At 39.7% G+C, this 15,591-nt stretch overlaps 1 long non-coding RNA gene across 1 annotated transcript; it reads right to left on the bottom strand.

Annotated features, from left to right (window-relative positions):
* Window positions 1-4,037: 4,037 nt before the first annotated feature.
* Window positions 4,038-13,763, bottom strand: LOC135321240 (uncharacterized). The gene is made up of 3 exons (XR_010380802.1): window positions 13,630-13,763; window positions 6,031-6,150; window positions 4,038-4,859 (listed from the first exon to the last, which is right to left on the bottom strand). It is a non-coding gene; the product is annotated as an uncharacterized LOC135321240 (long non-coding RNA).
* Between the last annotated feature and the right edge of the window lie 1,828 nt (window positions 13,764-15,591).

Here is a 15,591-nt window from a genome sequence, read left to right as displayed (position 1 = left end):
TCTCTAGAGTTTTTATCCTGTAACTAAAAACCTGTCCCTTTTTAAAAACATTAAAAATTATATTAGAAGCTATATTCTTAATTAATAATTAAAACTGAACTAAAAGTCTTTTCTGAACAACCTGCTGCCAGCAGCCTTGTTAGGTTTACTACCTCTATTCATAGATCTTCCATTTTACATATAGATGAGTCTGTTCCACTAAACTGTTCCTAAGTACCTCATCTGGGTTCAAGGTACTTAACTTATTTCATCATTCCCTAATGGTACTTTATGCTACCAGATTTAAATGTCTGTTTTCTGTGCATTAGCTGTTAAATGAATCTTTAATTTACTTATGACAGTTAAATTTGGTGGGAAGCCTCGGCTAGTTTTAGTTCAAACTTTCCATGAAGTATGGAGTCGACTGGGTGTAAACCAGGTGCTTTTCTTTAAACTACACTTCAATGTATCCAAGCACACTCTCCAGTGTGCCCACCTTGTAAGGACTCCTCTCCTTTTTAATGTCTACTGCTTATTAATGGGTTATGAAAATGTATCGCTATTTGAAAAGGGTGATGAGTGTGCCTGCTTCATGGCCTGACTGTATTAGGCACTCTTAATTTACAACTAAGTTCTCCTTTGGTATTCCACCATAATTTTGTATATATCATTTTGTACTCAAGGTAGAAAATGAAACCCTTATCTTCCCACCCCATAGGTTACACCTAGAACTAACGTTTTTATGTCTGATCATTATGATCACTGTTGCTCCTTCTGGGGGTTTGCTGAAGATGCTGGTACACAGATGTATAGACTGTGTTCATGAGAGTGGTGAGGTTTAACAGGTTTTGCAAATTATAAACACCATAGGAAGCACCATGAATCCTTTTAGTTTTTTGGATTATGCTAGTATTCGTTTGGCCAATAATTTTGTTATAATCATTTTATTTTGATTTAAAGAGAAGTATAGTTGGATATCTACCCCCTTACTGACACATGGACACGACTTTGAATCTTTACTGACCTGTAACAAGGAATGTTAAAGTCATTTTAGTAGCTTATTTTCACTTTAGCTATGGCTTTGCACACCGTAGCTAGGACTTAACTTTATTTCACAATACTCTTTAGCATGCATCACACTGACTTTCTATTATTTGAGGTTCATGTTATGACAGTGATGCCTGGTGTGATAATTTACCAACCCTAATTAGTTATGATAACCTAGTCAAACTTTCACTTGTGGCTTAATTTTTATTGCCATTTCCCATAGGGGCATGGGTCAGTGATATATCTGGATATATCTAGGGTGCTTGATACCTGCACATTTTACTCTTTTAAAATATTTAGAGAGCATTCTCACGGGAATGCAGAAACTTGCATGTGTAATTTTATTACAAGTTATTAGAAAGGCTGAAATGAAATCTATATATTTATGGAGTTAGTAAACTCGTCCAGGCATTTTCACTGCCTTGCTTTAATTATTAAATCTGCATCGACACACTGAGTAGGATTTTCAACATATGAGATTTTTGTATTTAACTGATATCTTAGTATTTGTTATAGCAGTCCACATTTTATTAAAATTAGTATTAAAATACATGATATTTCTTTTGGAGACTATTACAGTGTACTGTATTTTTAATTTTGTTCAAAGTAAATAGCAGCTCTAGGGGTATGTCTATCGATATAAGCCTTATATATCTAAGCAGGTGATGGATAGAGTTAAAAGGCTACTTTGCAGTTATAGTAACTGGGTGGGTGAAAGGCAGTATGTTTGTTAGATGAGTCAGTTGAATCTTACATAGTTACATCCTTTGCCTTGTTTGGTGGGGTTTGGCAAGGTGATAAGGACAGACAATGTATGAGATTAAGCAGTAAGCAGAGGGGTAATAAAGCAAGCTATTTACTGATTTGCACGTGGATGTGTAATTTCTGAATGTCCTGTGATCACTGACTCAATAACACATTATGATGGTCGATGATATTGGTGAATAGTATTCAGTTTAAGCTGAGCTACAGGTTACTTGGGTCTGCTAAGGTCTCTGATGACCATAACTGAGTCACAGCTTTCCCCCAACAACTATCACTTGGTTCAGCAAATTCCCTCATATATATGCATATATGGCAAAAAATATAACACAGGTGTCCAAACAAAAAATGCTACACTACACTAATAGTCATGGCAGCATGATTTGAAATAGCTCAAAGGTAGAAACTATTCAAATGTCCATCAATTGATGAAAGGATATGCAAAGTACAGTGGATCCATAAACTGTCATATAATTCTGCCATTGAAAGAAATACAGTAAAATGGTGCAGCCACTGTGGAAAACAGTATGGCAGTTCCTCAAAAACTCAAACATAGAGTTAATGTATCATCTGTTGATTCACCTTCAGGGCATAAACCCAAAAGGTTTAAAAGCAGGGACTGAAAAACACATTTCTACAGCCATGTTCATACCAGCCCTACTCACACTGGCCAAAAGACGTAAGGAACCCAAGTGTCCATGGATGGATGATTCCATACACAAATGTAGTATATACAGAATTAAGTAGGATTCAGCCTTTAAAGCGAAGGTAATTCTGACACATGCTACAATATGGATGGACTTTGAAGTCACTCAAGGGAAACAAACCAAATCAAACCAAAAAGGACAAACATTCTGTGATTCTAAGATAAGGTATCCATATAAGTCTAATTCAATAACAAAATGTACAATGTACTTGCCAGGGGGTTAGGAGTTCATGACTAATGGATACAGTTTCACTTGGGGAAACTGAAAAAGTAATGGAGATGAGTGCTGAGAATATTTCTACAACAATGTAAACATAGTTAATATATGACATAAATGTAATAAAACTACATACTTAAGACAATTTAAATGATACATGTCATATGGAATAGATTTACTCACAATGAAAAACATGAAGTGCTGATATTTGTTACAACAGGGGTGAACAATGAAAACACCCTAAGAAAAAGAAGCCATACAGATCACACTCATCCTGTGCCCTTTAATTCGGTCAAAGTTGGCAAAATAAGGGAAAGTCTTGAGAACATTTCTGGGAAAAAGAAAAAATAAAACATTGCATCGGATTCAGAAAACCCATTGCCATACAGTTGGAGCAGGTGCTGACAGTGCAACTGAGCCTGTGGACTGCGTTATGAAGTGAAACCATAATGAATCCTCACTTGGATGTTATGTGGTGACACAGAGTGTCTCTATTCAAGGTAAAAACACACTAGAGATTGTCATGAGAAGTGGCATACGTGCTACATCAGTGATGAGTGAGAAGCCTGAGCTTACAGATGAAGAGGACACTGTACTGCTACTGCACATTTTCTGTATGTTTAAAATTATTGGAAAGTAAATAATTTTTTAAAATCAACCATGTCAAAATCATAACAGGAAAGCAGAGAAAACATCAAACTTTACTATAGAGCCCAAGCCTTCTCCAGTTCCAGTTGATCCAAAATGGTTAAGCTAATCATCCTTGCAGGAATCTACATATTATTAAGAGACACCGTAAGATAATTTCATAAGCCACTGTGTCTTGGTTGTTGTGAATGACTTGGATGTGAAAAAAAAAAAAAAGAAGTGGCAATTTTGAATTCTACATTTTCACATCAAAATACAAAAAAAAAAAACCTGTTAAAAAGTAATAAATAACTTTAGTAAAGCTACATGATACAATATCAATACACAAAAATTGATTGACTTTCTATACACTAATAAAGAAGTTTCAGAAAGAGAAATTAATAAAGCAATTCCATTTAACAATTGTACCAAAAAACAAAACAAAACAAAAAAACCTAGGAATAAAATTAATCAAGCATGTGAAAGGCCTGCACATGGAAAGTTAGAAAACATTGATAAAGAAATTGAAGAGGATACACACAAAATAAAAGCTGTGCTCATGCACTAGAAGAACATTACTGTAACATTCACGAAGCCTAAGCAGTGTACACATTAATTGCAAACTCTACCAAATTCAAATGGCATTTTTTCCCACAGAAACAGAAAACAAGAAATCCTACCATTTACATGGAACAGAAAAGAACCCGGAATAGCCTAAGCAACCTTGAGAAGGGAGAACACAGTTGGAGGCATCTCCCTCCCTGGCTTCACACGACATTAGGAAGCTACAGTCACCAGCAGAGATACAGTAAGATATTGGCACAGAAATAGGCACATGGACCAGAGGAACAGAATACAGAGCACAGGAAAAAACCCATCTTTATGTTGTCAGTTAATTCATGGCAAAAGAGCCAAGAACACAAAATGGGAAAAGGACAGTCCCCTCAATAAATGGTGCCAAGAACATTGGACACCATACCCCCCAAAATGACACTAGACACAGTCAACACTAAACACAAAATCAAGTAAATCCAAAAATTTTCCACATCAAGCCCCCCCTCTGCTGGATCCTCTGAAAATGGACCTCCTTAGTTGTAATCACACACAGGAAGCCACTCCCCACTTTCTCCTCACATTTTATTCCCACAGTGATGCCTCCTGGTGATTTTTTTAAACATTTTTTATTGATTTATAATCATTTTACAATGTTGTGTCAAATTCCAGTGAAGAGCACAATTTTTCAGTTATACATGAACATATATATATTCATTCTCACATTTTTTTCTCTGTGAGTTATCATAAGATCTTGTATATATTTCCCTGTGCTATACACTATAATCTTGTTTATCGGTTCTCCTGGTGATTCTTGAAGATGTCCAGCTCCTGTCTGGGTGGACTTGGTTGTTCGAGCGTTGTCCTGAAGCTGAGACCATAGTGGGTCCTGAAGAGACCCAGCCTCCACCAGCCCCGCAAGAAGCCAAGTTCCCACAGGAGCCAAACCCACCAGTGAGACACGTGCACCTTGAGGGTCAGAAAGACAGTTTGGCAGTTTTTTCTAAAGCTACTCAAGGCTCACCTGAGAATCCAACATTGCACCTCTAGTATTTAGACAATTGCTTTGAAAAACTGTTCAAACAAAAACTAGCATGCAATTATGCACAGCTACTCTACTCATAATGGCAAAACTTTAAAATATGAGTATGTCCTTCCATACATGAGTACATAAGCAAGTTGGGGCACACCCGTGGGAAGAGGGCAAGTGACATCCTAAAATATATCTATTTGGCATGAAGATTACAATGGGTAGTTTTCTTAAAAAATAAGACACATGAAACTCTATGATACCCAAGTCAAGAATGCCTTTTGTGAGGCAAATTTACATTTATAAGGGAACTCTCCATTTGGAAAGTAATCTCCCTTTCTGTACCAGGAATAGAAGGAAGACTAAACCTCAGAAAACTTGTCAATTGAGAAGGCTAAGATTTAAATCCATATAATGAACATAACCTTCCTTTCTTTTGGTGTTAGAGAAAGATGACATTTCAGGTGATGTCTTGGGCCACTTCAGGGACTTACTCAATATCCTGGGCCTCTCCCAGGCTCAAAGCAGGCACCCAAGATCTTAAACTTGTTTGTACAACTATGTGAAGGAAGCTCACACCACAGAAATGTGTACTTGAAATGATTTCAATTAAAAGTGTCATATGTATTTTTAATCACAGTGAAAATCATGTAGGAATGTAGAACTAATACAATTTACACCACTAATAAACACTGAAAAGATCCCTAGTGAAAAAAGCCACAAAGAAAAGTTCTCCCAGATCACATGGTCACCGTGTGTGCTTTAAATCCATCAAGGTTGTCAAAGTGAGAGTCTCAGTAACAAAGCCAGAAAAAGAACACAAGCAGCTAGACCAACTGGTGAAAGCTGAAGTGGGCCAGTGGGTTACACAATAATGTGGAAGCCACATGGCTTCTTCACTGATGGGTTATAGGACGGCTCCTCAGGAGACTATCCCTGTTTTGCGCAAAACACCCTACAGTACTTTGTATAAAGGAGCAACTGTGAGTAGTTTTCACCATCATAGAAATTACTGGAAAGTCCATTACTTTTCAAAACAACCATATCAATACCATGGCAAAGAAGTTGATAAGACAGACATCAAACCTTGCTATTGAAGACAAGACTTACCCAGACCAAGGTCAGCCAAAGTTGTGGTGCTCATCGCATTTGTAGGAATCCACTTGTTATTAAGAGGCACTGTGGGATGAGTACACCAGGAGCCACCAAGTCTTGGATCATGTGCAAGATCTGGGATGCAGGAGAAACAGTGAGATTTTAAAATTACAATTTTCCACAACACTTAACAAACAGTTGTTAAAATAAATAAATTCAATACAGTTCAATATGAAATCAACGTACAAAAATCATTTGAATTTCTATACACTAATAATAAACCATCAGAAGGAAAATTTAAGGGAAAAATCACATTTGTAATTGTATCAAAAAGAACAAAATATCTAGGAATTTAAACAAGGATGTGAAAGACCTGTGCTCAAAAAACTATAAACCACTGAAAAAGAAGTTAAAGAAGACAAAAATAAACAGGAAAATATTCTGTGCTCCTGGATTGGAAGAATTACTATTATTAAATTATTCATTCTACCCAAAGATATCAACAAATTCACTGCAATATCAATATAATAGTCAATGAAGTGTTTCTTTGAAATAGAAATGATAATCCTACTATTAATATAGAACAACTAAGGACCCTGAACAGCCAAAGAAGTTCTGAGAAAGAAGGACACAGCTGGAGGCATCTCCCTCCCTAGCATCAAACTGTATCAAGGAGCTGTAGTAACCACAACAGTGAGGAACTGGCACAAACACAGACACGCAGACGAGCGTAACAGCATAAAGAGCCCAGAGATAAACTCGCATGGCTGTGGTCAGTAAATTCATGAAAATAGGGCCAAGGACATACAAAGAGGGTGGAACATTCTCCTCAATAAACATTGCCAGGAGAATGGGACACCATGCACCAAAGAACATCACTGGTCAACATCTCCACTGCACACAAACCTAAATAAAACCCCACAGTTTTCCCCATCAACCTCTTTCTGAGGTTCCTCTGAAGACAGAACTCCCTTGAGCAGTCAGCTGCATACAGGAAATTTCTCCCCACTTGGTCTTTTTTTCCTCTTATGGTGCCTTTTCACAGCAATGCCCAAGAAAACTCAGCCCATGACAGCATGGACACAGCCCCACTGTCTAGAAGACAAAGCCCTGACAGTCCTGAAGAGACCAGGCCCTTGCCAGCTGTGCAAGGGGCCAAGTCCATGGGCAGAATGCACCTGTGCCCTGTGGGCCAGAGGTGGATCTGGCGCCCCGCTGTGGACCATAAAGAAAAGTTCAGGGGTTGCTGAGCTCACAAAGCCCAGAGACCTCATCCTGAATGCAGTTCTGCTCTACATAGTGCCTTTGGAAATCCAAACTGAAACACAGCCAAATAGCTCATTATGCTGTCTCAAAAACTGGTTAAGGAGCAATTAATTTAAAAACGTATAGAATGAAGAGAACATAGACACAAACTTTACAACTGATAGCAAAATTCACTCAAGATTGCCCATAGACAAATTTAAATGACAAAAGTATAAAAATCTTAAAAGGAAAAGGGAGAAAATCTGTAAGACCTTGGGTCTGGTGATGAGTTTTAACTCACAACAACAAATGCCTATCTACAGATCAACACATAATTAATAACATGGACTTTATAGAACTATAGACATCTACTCTGTGAAAGGTCTTATTCATAAAAGCAAAAGAGAAACCACACACTAGGAGAAATTATTTGCAAAATGAGCATCTGATAAAGGATTTGTACTCAAGTTATACCAATAAAATCTAGAACAAACAGCCCCATTAAAAGTGGGTAAAGACAGAAACAAACATCTGGCTAAAGAAGGTATACAGACAGAAAATAACCATACAAAAATACATTCAAGATCCTAGTGGAAGACAGGTGCGGCCAACTTTGGAAGACAGTCTGGCAGTTTCTTCCAAAGCCAAACAGTCTCAGCTTAGAATCCAAAAAAAAAAAATCATCTCTTGAATGCTTTGAAAAACTTTTCAAACAAAAACGAACATCAAGTAATGCACAGGAGGTCTACTCATAATGGCTTAGAAACTCAAGTGATCAGTACGTCCTGACTTATTTGAGGCCAAGAGTACAATAAGTAGATAGGTTTCTGGCAGATGTTCTGGATGACTTCATCAGGTCAAAACTTAGGATTTGATTTCAGGCTGAGATATGATACAATAGGTCACAATTTCTGAACGGGCTCCTGGCTCCATTTGACAGAGCTCTCTTATCAATACCAACTCCATGTTGATTTTCCTTCAAAAAGAGAAAGAATCAGTCTGGAGAGGCTACATATGCACTATGTGACCCAATTTATGTGAAATTTGGGGAAAGGGAAAACTAAGAGGTGGTAAACAGGTCATGCGGGAGTTTTGAAATGTTCCATACGATACTTCATGATGGACATTTGCCATTATGCTTTGTCTAAACCCATAGGTTTTTATGACCCAACAAGTCAGTTAAGTGATCGAGTAAGCGGTAGTGTCACAGGGTGGAATACAGGATGTAACACAGGCTCTGTATTAGAAATGTATGAAAACACTCACTGCTGCTGGTGGAGCAGAAGGGGCCAGAATGAACAGAATGTGTAGATTACAGGGAAAACATACTGCACGTAAACAGTGGGCTCTGTAAGATCCATCCCACACAGGTAGGAGCTAAGAACGCTGAAACCACTCATCTGGAGCAGAATGAGAAATGAACTGAATGGGTGGAAGCTGGTGGGAACCAGGATTCTACTGTCTGACTGGGAGTTACAGATAAGTGGGGGGGGGGGTGTACACTGTCCATATGATAATGGACCAAGTTGGAGGCATCAGTATAATACCGTCTTCTGCTTCATATGAATACAGACATTTCCACATGGAAATCTTTGTAATTAGGAGTGTATACTATTGGGAAAGGGGAAATTTCACTCTCTCTCCCTCTTGACTTCTTGTGGCTGGTCTACTAATAAAACTAACACAAGACAGAGCCACAGGAGAAAAAGAAATTTTAATTCCTACACACAAAAGTCTCATAGAAATGGGAAGTAAGAGGTAGTGAAAACAGGCAGATTTTATACATCTAGAAAACTATAAATTTATTAGGAATTGACAGCCCAAAGAAATGTAGCTTTTGGGTACTGAATGAAGAATCTGAACAGAGTTTGGGCTTGGGGGTGTAAATTTAAAAAGTTACAAGTTATGTTTATATGTGCCTCTGAACCTTTCACATGACAGGCTTATTTCCTGCTTTTAGGGAGATAGAGTGGGGGTCAGAGTGTCCCTCTTGCTTTAGCCACTTCTAAATAACTTAAATTTAAAACACTATGTGGTTGTGGCAGATGGGTGGTCCCTGAGCAACAACAATACACTAAGGTGGGAACACATGCACACATTTCCTTGCATTGTCAGATGAGAGCATTTTCCTTCCATACACAAGTTCTTAATATCATTCTCTAAAAAGGAATCAGGACTCTTTGAAGAAATGGCTTATACTAGGACTGAGACAGTCAATATATGAGCCAGGATCATCTTGAATCTTGTATCAGAAAGTAAGGAAGTACCAGGGGAGAAAAAGCCCCAAAATATGGAATGACCTCAAAGGAAACAGGAGCCAATGAAAGAGTTCTCAATAGCCAAAGCAGGAATGAACTGAGCAACCAAACCTGTAGTGCTGGAGTTATATAGTTATAACCAAAAGATTTAAATAACTATCCAGGTGTCCACAGTGATGAAGTTAAATGATGACACAGTTTTGTTTTGTTTTGTTTTGTTTTGTTTTGTTTTGTTTTGTTTTTAATAAATGAGATTGAATACAAAACTCCTCTGCAGGAGTGTTCCTAATAATCCATGACATCCATCAAGGAGGGGGAGCTAAAGCCCCCTCTCCTGAAGTGTCCGTTCCACATAGTGACCTCCTCCTGATTAGGTCAGAAGCAAGAAAAGCCTGAGATCCCACTGCTGCGCATGTATCCAGAGCAACACTAATGTGAAAAGACACATGCACTGACTGATTTTTTACCACAGTGGACAACATTAACTAGCGGGGAAAATTGTGTTTTCAACAAATGGTGCCAGGCAATTGTCTATCCAGTGAAATTTTTTTCATTTAAAAGAGAAATGAAATTGGATCCTTGCTTCATACCACATGCAAAATTAACTCAAGATACATAAAAAGCTTAAATTTAAAGAGTGGTAAAGTGACAATCAGCCCTCATCTGCTGAATCATTTGCAGAATCAGTCACCTTCAGATAAAAAATTAATAATAATTTGAGAAAGTTCCATAAAGAAAAACTTGAATTTGTGGCATGCCAGAGAGTATTTAAACAACATTACCTTTTCTTCACAATTATTTACGTATCATTTACATTGTATTATTTATTATAAGTTATCTAGAGATGATTTTAAATATACAGGAAGATGAGCTTAGATTATTTGCAAATACTACACCATTTTACATAATGGATTTGAACACCAACAGATATTTAGTATCCACTGGGTGTCCTGGAACCAACACCTCACAGATAGGGAGGGAAGCTGTATAAACTCTCAAAGAAACAATAGAGATAAGTCATCATGACCTTGGATTTAGCAATTTTTTTTTATATCTGATAGCAAACACAAGCAAGGAAAGAAAAAGATAAATCACCTTTCCTCAAAATTTAAGACTTTTGTACATCAAAGATGCTATCCAGAAACTGAAAAGACAGCACACAAAGTCAAAGAAAATATTTGTACGTTATATACTTGAAAACAATTTTATCAAGAATATATCAATAACTTTTAAAACTCATAAAAAGACAAAGCAAATCCATTTTTAACATGGTAAAAGGACTTAAATAGACCCTTCTCTATATGTAAGCTAAAAAAAAGTACAGTATATGGTATATATGTATTTACATGCAATGTAATTTATATGTGCAGTCAAACAGTAATAATTCTACCTAATAAAATGAAAAAGAAAAATGCCAATAAATTTAAAAATTAAATATATTTTTTTAAATAGACCCTTCTCCAGACAAGACAAATAATCGACAAGCACATGAAAAGATGTTAAAAATCAGTCATGATGGAAATGTAAATGAATACCATAATGCCATCCCTCCCAAGCACACTAGAAGCCCTACGATCAAGAAAATTAAAAACAACAAGTATTGGCAAAAATGTAGAGAGATTGAAACTTTTAAACAATACTTGAAAAATTGGAAAATGTTACAGCCCATGTGTCCAGTTTGTCATTTCCTCAAAAAGATAAAAAAAAGTACAGTTACGTTATGGTTCAACAAGTTCACTCCTAGATATAGACCCCAAAACATTAAACACAGGTGTTCAAACAAAAAAAGGCACACACATATTCACAGCAGCACTATGCGCAATGGCCCCAAAGGTAGAACAATTGAAATGTCCATCAAAGGCTAAACAGATAAACAATAGGGTACATCCATAAACTGCCATATTATTCTGCCATATGAAGGAATAAACTGGTGCAGCCAGGGTGGAGAACCATATAGAAGTTGCTCAAAAACTTACACTTGGGGTTGACATGTGATCCATCAATGCCACTTCAGGATATATGTTCAAAATATTTGAATGCAGGAACTGGAAGAGAAATGGGTACACCCATATCCATGGCAGCACTAATCACAACAGCAAAAGGTGGAAACAACTCACCTGTCCATCAGCGGGTGAATGCATAAACTACATGTGGTGTACACACAGTGGGATACTACACAGCCTTAAAAACTAAGGAAATTATGACACATGCTGAAACGTGAATAAATCTTGAAGTCACTATGCTAAGTGAAACAAGCCAGACACAGAAGGACAAATATTACAGGATTCCCCTTGTACAAGGCATCCAGAGAAGTCAGATGCAGAGGCAGAAAGAGTGTCCTTGCCAGGGGCTGAGGGGAGTCAGTGTTCACTGGACACAGGGTTTCACTTGGGGGAAATGAGTAAGTTCTGGAGATGGATGGTGAGGCATCTGTACAACAATGTGAATCTAGTTAATACCATAGACCTGCATAGTTAAATGGTTTAAATGGTAAATGTCATCTTCTGTATTTTTAATGACAATGAAAAATGTGACTCAATCACTAATGATTCAAATTGGATACAGATTGAAAACATTCTAAGCGAAAGGAGACACACAGAAGAGGCCACCCAGATCGTATTCATCTTGTGCACCTTAAATCCATTAAGATTTTGAAAAAGAGGGAAACTCTCAGTAATCGTTTCAGAAAAAGAAAACTGGCACAGAATGGAAAAAGGATTTCCATAAGTTGGGGCAAAGGGGAAGGCTGAAGTGGGCCTGTGGATGGGGTTACAAGGTGAACCATACAATCTCTTCACTTGGGGTTTATCTGCTGGTTCCCTGGGGGAGTATCCCAGTGTTAGGCAAAACCCACTGGAGTGTTCCATGTGAGGGGGCAAATGTGAGTACTGCGCAATGCTATTTAAAGTATTTTATATGCAACTTTATAACAAAACTTTATTAGAAACTACATTACTTTTGAAAACAGCCATGTCAACACCACACCAAAAAAGCAGAGAAGACATCAGATTTCACTATAGAGGCCCACCCTTAACGCGATCCATCTCACCCAAAGTGCTGATGCTCATCGCCCTTGCAGGAGTCCACACATAACTTAGAGGCACTGTGGGAAGATTAGGAGCTGCTGTGTCTTAGGTGCTGCGGATGACTCCAGGATGGAGTCCAAACAGGGTGACTTCTGATTTCTAGTTTCCCACATCAAACCATCAAAAAACTGTTAGAACTAATAAATCATGTCAGTAAAGCTACAAGGTACAAAATCAATACACAAAAATCAGTTGTCTTCCTATACATTAATAATGAAACATCAGAAAGAGACTTTTTTTAAAATCCCATTTACAAGTGCATCCAAAAAAATACCTAGCAATAAATTGAATCAAGGCTGTGAAAGACCTGCGCACTGAAAATTCTAAGACACTGAGGAAGGAAACTGAACAGACGCAAATAAGGGGAAGGATACCCTGTGCTCATGGACAGAAAGAATTAATGTTGTTAAAAAGCCCATTCTACCCAAGGCTGTGCTCAGACTCAAAGCAAGCCTCATCAAACCATTATGCCCTACACCAGAAAATAACAGAACATCATGAATTGACTACACTTCAATAAAATAAAATAAACTTCAGTGGTATTTTTCACGGAAACAGGACAAACATTCCTAACATTCCTGTGGAAACACAAAGGACCCTGAACAGCCAGAGAGATTCTACAAAAGGGAAACAGGCTGGAGGCATCTCCCTCCCTGACTTCACACGGCATTACAAAAGCACAGTCACCAAAAAGGTGTGGAATTGGCACAACCACAGGGACATGGACCAGAGAGAGTCTGCAAACAAACCTACGGGGATGTGGTCAGTTAATTCACAAGAAAGGAGCCAGGAACCTGCACCAGGGGAAGGACAGTCCCCTCGATGAATGGCGCTGGGAAAACTGGACACCACATGGCAAAGGACACAGCACACTGTCTGCACCACCCACAAAACCTGACTAAACTCCACAGCTTCCCACATCCAGCCCTTCCTCCCCCGGGGCCTCTGAGGAGGGCCTCCCCTCAGCCGTCAGCCCCTCAAGGGAAACTTCTCCTCACTTCCCCTCACTTTCCCTTCCTCCTCACCTTCTCTTCAGTGCAGCACCTCTTGGTAGGTCCTGAGGAGCCTGGGCTCCTGTCAGCGGGGACATAACCCCCAGTTGTCCCGAAGCCCCGGCAGGTCCAGAGGAGACGCGGCTCAAGTCAGCTGCGCAGGACGCCAGATCCTCGGGCAGAACGCACGCGAGTTCCCGCCGCAGCTGGGGGAGGCGGGCTCCGGGCCCCGCCAGCCAATGGGAAAGCGCGGGCCCAGCCGCCCTCACAGCCAGCCGAGGCCCCGCCCCGACAGCGGCTCTGCTCAATCCTTTACACTGGAAATTCAAACTGAAATAGAGCCAAATATCCATATCTTCTCCAAATACTTAAGAAACAATTAACTGGAAGCCATACAGAATGAAGTGAATGGAGACACAAACCTTAAACCTTACACCCTTGTTTACTGAGCTTTCATGACAACCTGCCATAAATGACTTCCTCCCTCCCCAAGGCCTTGCTTTTGTTTTTAGCTGAAGGTGATATTTAAGGTGATGCTTTTGGCTATTTCAGGAAGGGAGTCAGTGTTCATGGGTGTCTCCCCTGTATACAGGAGGTATGCGTGTTATTCAACTTGCTTCTTTTTCTCCCTGTAATCTGTCTTGTTAGGGGGTGAGGGCGGTGTTAACCAAGAACCTAGAAGGAGAGAGGGAAAACTGATTTTCCTCCCATGCACATGCAATGGAATAATACTCAGCAATAGAAATTAAACCATCAACCCACAGAAAGGCACGGGTAAATCTTACTTCTATGTTACTAAGTGAAAGAATCCAGTCTGAGGAGGCTGTACACAGTATGACCCTATTTATGACAATCATGGAAAAGGCACAATTATATACATAAGCAGATCATGGGGTGGGGGTAGGGGGGTTGAAATATCCCATGTGAAACTTTAGCTTGGTGTCACTGTAAGTATGTCTAAGCCCACACCTTTGCACAGCCCAAAGGTCAATCATAATCTACTCAAATTTAGCTATTTAGGGTGTAGCAGCATCGCAAGATGGAACACACAATGTGACAGAATCTAACTGTATTAGAAATAGGTGTAAAAACTCAGTCGGTGGTGAGGCAAAAGGTGCTGACCTAAGTTAACTTTGGAAATGCACAGAATCATTCTGCAAAGGCAGAATGGACCACTGTTAACCTGTGGGCTTTATATTATAAAGTTCTTTCCAGGGTGTAGTAGCTAACAATTCTGAAACCACTGTGAATGGAACCTGGAAAACAGAAATGAGTTGATAAAGGGCAGGCGGTGAGAGCCAGGCTCCTCGCTATGGGAATTGGAAGTCACAGATGAGCAAGGGGAGAGCCTCGGCCCTCATACTCCTGGACCTGAGCTTCCTGGACAGATGGAGTGGGGAGTGGACTGGGAGGGGGAAGACACAGTTCTTTACCCTGGGAAGGCCCTGCAGATGTAGGAACCTCACACCCCTTCCTTCCCCCCATACCTGCTGGAAAAACTCAGGCCTTTGAAATCAGCTAATGCAGCTTTTAAGACATTCTCACCCCGAGGCAGATAAAGGAGCATGAGGGTCTTGCACCACCCCAAACTGTCCCAGAATCCAGGCCCTGGAGGGTGGATCCAGGATGGGGTGCCTGGATCTCTGACCAGCAGGCCAAAGCAAGGAAGAAGACCAGTCCTGAGGGCAGGGGTCTCCTGAAGTCTGTGAGCCCGGTGCCCTGATGGGATTCATTCCCTGTGGGGACATGGGCGGGGCCTGCAGTGGTTCTGTTTTCCACCTGTGCCTCTTGGATGAGGTCAGGGCAGAACTGGACTCAGGGATCCCCTGGCAGTGTTTCAGTCTCACACAGTGGCTTTATAAAGGAACAGGAGAGTGAAGCTGAGCACCTGACAGCCACTCCTCTCTGGCTCTGAGCTGCTTCCATTAGGACCACAGTCCCCTGCATGGAGTCTGCTGTAACCCACCTGCCCTGACCTGGGCTCTCCCCTTCCTC

This window comes from Camelus dromedarius, chromosome 4 (genome assembly GCF_036321535.1).
Source record: "Camelus dromedarius isolate mCamDro1 chromosome 4, mCamDro1.pat, whole genome shotgun sequence".
In the NCBI taxonomy this organism is placed as follows: domain Eukaryota; kingdom Metazoa; phylum Chordata; class Mammalia; order Artiodactyla; family Camelidae; genus Camelus; species Camelus dromedarius.
Note: the sequence above shows the minus strand (reverse complement) of the source record. Positions and strands in the feature narration are given on the sequence as shown.